The 7,293-nt window shown below is 42.6% G+C and overlaps 1 pseudogene; it reads right to left on the bottom strand.

Annotated features, from left to right (window-relative positions):
• Positions 1 to 6,126: 6,126 nt before the first annotated feature.
• On the bottom strand, positions 6,127 to 6,228 carry LOC141160299 (U2 spliceosomal RNA; annotated as a pseudogene).
• Between the last annotated feature and the right edge of the window lie 1,065 nt (positions 6,229 to 7,293).

Below are 7,293 nucleotides of genomic sequence, written 5' to 3'. Positions count from 1 at the left end.
TGTTGGCCTCGCTCTGCGTGTCCTCCTGCCACGTTGGGTCAGTTACTAGATCATCCACCACCTCCCCCTCTTCCACTTCCACACCACAGTCCTCCTCCTCACTTCATGGCATTTGCGTCTCGTCATCATCCACCTTTTGTGACAAACTGACAGCATCGCCTTCCTGTGGCCGTGGCTGTTCAAATATTTGGCCATCGCTACATAGGATCTCCTCTTCCACCACTTCAAGCGGAGCAGGCGAGGGGCCCAAATATGGAAATGGACCAGTGAACAGCTCTTCAGAGTGTTCAACTGTGGGATCAGTTGCTGTCTGACGACACTCGGCATGGTGGGAGGAAGGAGCATCAGGGTGAGGAGGAGTATGCGGTTGAGACTCACGGCTACTAAGACTTGACCGTGTGGAAGACAGACCGGAGGTTGTGGTGCCCAGGTGACAGGAAGTATTATCTGCTATCCAATTAATAACCTGTTCATACTGATCAGTTTGCATTAGTGGTGTTGTTGTGTGCTTCCATAGTAATTCGGTCAAGAACTGGGAGCGAGAAGATGTGGCTGTTGGTTGTGGCACATTTTCACCTTGGCCACGGCCCCGTCCTCTGCACGCACCATCACCAGAACGTCCAGTTCCACGTCCCTTGTCACGCGCCTTGTCCATTGTAAATGAAGTAAAATAGATTACACTCGCACTATCAATGGAAAAAGGGTAATAAAAAGGAGATTTGAACCGTGGAAGAGGAAAACTACAGTTCTAGTTATCTGGCCTACACCAGAATCTTTTAAACAGATATGTTTGTGTCTGAACAGACAGCGAGACACTCAAACTGTTTTTATTTATGTAAAAAAGGCAAAAAGGTGGATTACACCCAGATTTGAACTGTGGAAGTGGAAAACCACAATTCTATTTCTCTGGCCTACACCAGAATCTTTTAAACAGAAATATTTGTGTCTAAACAGTCAATGAGACACTCAAACTGTTTTTTTTATGTAAAAAAGGCAAAAAGGTGGATTACACTCAGATTTGAACCGTGGAAGAGGAAAACCACAATTGTAGTTCTCTGGCCTACACCAGAATCTTTTAAACAGATATATTTGTGTCTGAACCGTCAGCGAGACACTCAAACTGTTTTTTTTTCATGGAAAAAAGGCAAAAAGGTGGATTACACCCAGATTTGAACCGTGGAAGAGGAAAACCACAATTCTATTTCTCTGGCCTACACCAGAATCTTTTAAACAGATATATTTGTGTCTGAACAGTCAGCGAGACACTCAATTTGTTTTTCTTATGGAAAAAAGGCAAAAAGGTGGATAACACCCAGATTTGAACCGTGGAAGAGGAAAACCAAAGTTCTAATTTCCTGGCGTATACCAGACTTTTTTGATTAGATATATTTGTGTATTAACAGTCACCGAGACACTCAAACTGTTTTTTATTATGAAAAAAAGACAAAAAGGTGGATAATACCCAGATTTGAACCATGGAAGAGGAAAACCACAGTTCTAATTTCCTGGTGTATACCAGACTTTTTGAAACAGATATATTTGTGTCTGAACAGTCAGCGAGACACTCAAACTGTTTTTTTTATGGGAAAAAAAGGTAAAAAAGTGGATAATTTAGAGATTTGAACCATGGAACTGCAAAACCACAGTTCTAGTTATCTGGCCCAAACCAGACTCTTTTAAACAGATATATTTGTGTCTGAACACTCACAGACACACTCAATTTTTTTTTTTGGGGGGGGGAAATACCAAAAGATTAATAAGACGGGTATTAGACCCTACACTACCTATTTCGCAATATAAATCTCTCCCTAGCTCAGCAGCACTCTCCTTACACTGTCTGATCCGGAGCGACTGTGTCCAAGATGGCGGCGCCCAGTTTAAATACTCGAGGAGATGCTGTGCGGTCAGCCAATCACTGTAATGCCCACAACCAACATAGCTACGGCATTACAGTGACTGGCTGGCAATCCCCGCATGTTCATTGGCTCTGTAAAGAGCGCCAAACATGAAGGGCGGAGACCCGAGCTCCCGTCCGAGTACCCCGAAAATGCTCGGTGCTCGCCGAACATCCCGAGTAGTGAGATGCTCGGGCGAGTACCGAGCAGTGTCGAGCATGCTCGCTCAACACTAAAAACATTACAATGCAATATATTGGTAAAAGCAAAGCACATATACTAAATGGGGTCACTTGTGGGGGAGCTCCAATGTTTAGGCACACAGGGGCTCTCCAAACGTGACATGGTGTCTGCTAACAAATTGGAACCATGTCGCGTTTGGAGAGCCCCTGTGTGTCTAAACATTGGAGCTCCCCCATAAGTGACCCCATTTTGGAAACTAGACCCCCCAAGGCACCTATCTAGATGCATAGTGAGCACTTTGAACCCCTAAGTGCTTCACAAATTGATTCATAAAAATTAAAAAGTGGGAAAAAAAAACACTTTTTTATTTTTACGGATTAATTTGTGAAGCACCTGGGGGTTCCAAGTGCTCACTATGCATCTAGATAGGTGCCTTGGGGGGTCTAGTTTCCAAAATGGGGTCACTTGTGGGGGAGTTCCAATGTTTAGGCACACAGGGGCTCTCCAAACGCAACATCGCGTCCGCTAACAATTTGAGCCGATTTTCCATTCAATTTGTTAGCGGACACCATGTCGCGTTTGGAGAGCCCCTGTGTGCCTAAACAGTGGAAACCCCCCACAAGTGACCCCATTTTGGAAACTAGACCCCTCAAGGATTTTATCAAGGGGTATAGTGAACATTTTGAACCCAGAGGTACGACAGAGAATTTGATAACATTAGGTCATCTTATTGAATTAGTTGTCATTAGTCTTGAGCGCAAGTGATCGCTACTTGAGTTTGCATCGGGTACTCAGGTATGCACCATGTACTGCGTGTGCTCGAGTGACATGCTCGAGTCCCTGCCCCGCATGTTTCACGGTTATTAGACACCCAAAAAAAAACATGCGGGGATCGCTCATGCATGGCAGGCAATCCCCGCAAAGTTATTTTGGCTGCGAAGCATATGAGGTGGAGACTCAAGCATGTCACTCAAATACCCACGATACTCAATGCATACCAGAGCACCCGATGCAAACTCAAGTAGCGAGCACTTGCGCTCAACACTAATCGCCATATCGTCATCTTTTTTTCTTACTTTTGAAAAAAATCCCAACCCCAGCCCTAACCCCAACCCCAGCCCTAACCCTAGCCCAACCCTAATTCTAGCACAACCCTAACCCGAGAGTTTTTTTTTTACGCCGTTCCTTGTGCGGTATAAGTGATTAGATGACTTTATTCTTCGGGTCAGTGCGACTACAGCGATACCAGAATCATATGGGGTTTTTATGATTGACAGCTGTCACACACTAAAAGACGCATTTTTTGTAAAATCTAGTTTTTGCATCGCCATATTTTGAGAGCTATAATTTTTCCATATTTTGGCAGACAGAGTCATGTGATGACTTGTTTTTTGCGGGATGAGTTGCCATTTTTATTGGTGCCATTTTCAGGAACGTGACATTTTTTGATCGCTTTCTATTTTGATTTTTGGGGGGCAGAATAAACAAAAACCAACAATTGCTTTTTTTTTTTATTCTGTTCCGCGTGTGGTAAAATTGATAAGGTAGCTTTATTCTTTGGGTCAGTACGTTTACAACAGTACCACATTTATATTGTTTTTCTATGTTTTGGTGCTTTTACACAATAAAAGCTATTTTATAGAAAAAAATATTTTTTTGCATTGCTTTATTCTGAGAGCTATAACTTTTTGATTTTTTGGATGATGGAGCTATATGGCAGCTTGTTTTTTGCGGGATAAGATGACTTCTTCAGCGGTACCATTTTTATTTATATTCGTCTTTTTGATCGCGTGTTATTCCATTTTATGTTTGGCGGTATGATGATAAAGCATTGTTTTTTGCTTTGTTTTTTATTTTATTTTTTTTACCGTGTTCACTGAAGGGGTTAACTAGTGGGACAGTTTTATAGGTCAGGTCGTTCCGGACGCGGCAATACCAAATATGTGTACTTTTATTGTTTGTTTGCTTTTTTTTCATGATAATATTTATTAATGGGTACATTATATTTTTATTTTTGGTGGATTATTTTTTTTATTTTTTTTAAAATATTTTTACAATTTTTATTTTATTTTTTTTTTACTTTCTGGGAGTTTTTTTAACTTTTTTACTTTGTCCCACTCTGGGACTTTAACTTTTTTTATTCAGATTGCCTGCACAGCATAGGGATGGAGCACCATCCCTGTGCTATGCAGGCAGTCAGCGCTGCACAGTGAGAACATTGTGTGGTCGTGCACCGCGCATGACCAAACAATGTTCCTGCTGCCTGGTGACCCGGATGTTGTCATGACGACATCGGGTCGTCATGGCAACACCCGGGAGCCGCGGCAGACAGCGCTGGAGGCCGGAAGAAGAGGTGAGTATACCGATCACCTCCCCTTGCCACCGCAATGCTGCGATCGACTTCGATCGCAGCATTGCGTGGGTTAATGTGCCAGGAGCGGTGCGGGACCACTCCCTGCACATAGTACCGGTTGTCAGCTGTGACAATCAGCTGACACCCGGCAGCGATCGCGCCCGCACAGCCTGTGTGCGCGCGCGATCGCGATGACGTACTAATATGGGTCAGGCTCTTAAAGCCCAGGGCACTGACGCGTCTTAATACGTCATGGGCTGTAAAGGGGTTAAATAAGTCAGTGCTCCACCAGAGGGAGCCAGTATTTCACTAATGAAATCGTAGCGGCCTCCAAATTTTTTTTAAATGCGTGGTACTCAGCAACACCCAACTGATGGGACAGTTGAGTTAAATGAGTAGCAGCTGATAACAAGGTGACTGACTAGGTATATGGTGTGTGTGCAACGGTGTCGCAAAGGAAAAATGCATTATTGCGGCTTATCTAAGGAAGGAAGGTATAGATAGATAGATGGATATATAGATAGATAACATTACAATACAATATATTGGTAAAAGCAAAGCACATATAGTACACTGTGTTCCAAATTATTATGCAAATTATATTTTCTCAGATTTTCCCAAATTACCTATATGAATTGCAGTCATTGTAATTTTCCAGTCAAATAGCTATTAGAGTACAATTGAAAGGTTTTTGTACAAACTGCCTATGATAACAGTATATTTTTAAAAAAATAAAAAACTCAAACTGCACTCAAAATGCATGTTCCAAATTATTATGCACAGCAGAGTTTTCAACCTTTTCATTTTAATAAAGAACAAAAAAATTTTATTTTTTGAAATTATAAGCATTAGCAGGTTATTACTAACTGAAATCAAACAGTTTTCAACTCAAAACTTTATTCTAGGTGATGTTACATTTGCACATAGGACCCCTTGTTCGAAAGGAACTTCTGAACTCTCTCGTCCATTGAATTTGTCAGGTTTTGGATGGTTTCTGCTTCAATTGTTTTGCATGAGGACAGAATACCCTCCCAGAGCTGTTGCTTAGATGTGAACTGCCTCCCGCCATCATAGACACTCCTTTTGATGATGCTCCAGAGGTTCTCAATGGGGTTGAGGTCAGGGGAGCTTGGGTGCCACACCATAAGTTTGTCCCCTTTTATGCCCATAGCAGCCAGAGATGCAGATGTGTTATGTGCAGCATGAGACGGGGCATTATCATGCATGAAATGATCTCGATGGTCCAGATGGATGGAGTGCTGGATGGCTGGTTGATGGACACCCCATGCAAACACGGCTACGGCGCTAACAAGGAGGAGGTGGAGTAATGTTTTGGGCTGGAATCATGGGGAGAGAGATTGTCGGCCCTTTTAGGATCCCTGAAGGGGTAAAGATGAACTCCATAATGTATGTTGAGTTTCTCAAACAGCACTTCCTTCCATGGTTCAAGAAGAACTGTGCATTCTGCAGCAAGTTCATTTTCATGCATGATAATGCACCGTCTCATGCTGCACATAACACATCTGCATCTCTGGCTGCTATGGGCATAAAAGGGGACAGTTGAGTTAAATGAGTAACAGCTGATAACAAGGCCACTGACTTGGTATATAGTGTGTGCAACGGTGTAGCAAAGGAAAAATGCATTATTGCAGCTTATCTAAGGAAGGAAGGGATAGATAGATAGATGAATATATAGATAGATAACATTACAATACAATATATTGGTAAAAGCAAAGCACATATACTAAATGAGAACAGATACTACACTTGATGTTAGCCAAAAGGCCGAGAAGCGATAACCTGAATTGGTTTTGACCTATGACTGCACCCTGGCTTCAAGAAGGCACCCATTGTAGGGATAGGAGAAAGACTCCCCTTAGGAAGACATGTTGTTCATCAATAGACACCTTAAAACCCACAACTTTACTACTTGTTGCAACTGCAGTCCACGCATGCATTTTTAATCTGCATAAGTCTGCCTATTTTCACACATTCTCCCCTCCCCCCGCTGTCCCATGCGCCTCAAGACAAGGGCATGGGGAGATGATAACTAATTAGTGAACAAACAAGCAGCGGTCCACTTTCTTCATAGTCTGCAGGCTCCCTGCAGACTGAAGCTGACTGCAGCAGCACAGCCAGATAAAGGCCAGGAGCACATTATGACATGTGCAATGATGTTCCGTTCTTCCATTCTTGCATTATTCCATTGTTCTATTGTCCCATTCTATTACATTATTCCATTGTTCCATTCACTTACATCTATTGCAAGCAATCTATCTGCCTGGGTGAAAACCAATAGGATGCTCTGATTGACAGACATAGGTAGCACTTTAAAACAACATCTCAGACCACACTTTTTTATATCTTTTTTTTCATCCACAGATAGAAAATTAAAGAAGTCAGTGCTCCACCAGAGGGAGCCAGAATTTCACTAAAGAAATCGTAGCTGCCCCCCAATTTTTTTTTAAGTGTGTGGTACTCAGCAACACCTAACTGATGGGACAATTGTGTTGAAAGAGTAGCAGCTGATAACAAGGCCACTGACTAGGTATGTGATGTGTGCAACAGTGTAGCAAAGGACAGATGCATTATTGCAGCTTATCTCAGGAAGGAAGAGATAGATAGATAGATAGAAAGATAGATAGATAGATAGAGAGATAGATAGTAGTGTTGAGCGAGCATGCTCGACACTGCTCGGTACTAGTGTTGAGCCACCCCCGTAGTGTTCGAGTTCGGTTCGGTTCGTCGAACACCCGTGTGTTCGCCGAACTGTTCGTCGAACTGTTCGTCGAACACCTTCGAACACCGTTAAAACCAATGGCAGGCAAACAAAAACACATAGAAAACACATAGAAAACACCT

The sequence above is a fragment of the Phyllobates terribilis genome, unplaced genomic scaffold (genome assembly GCF_046119375.1).
Source record: "Phyllobates terribilis strain yellow unplaced genomic scaffold, ASM4611937v1 Scaffold_8__6_contigs__length_399053987, whole genome shotgun sequence".
In the NCBI taxonomy this organism is placed as follows: Eukaryota; Metazoa; Chordata; class Amphibia; order Anura; family Dendrobatidae; genus Phyllobates; species Phyllobates terribilis.
This window is presented reverse-complemented; position numbering and strand designations above follow the sequence as displayed.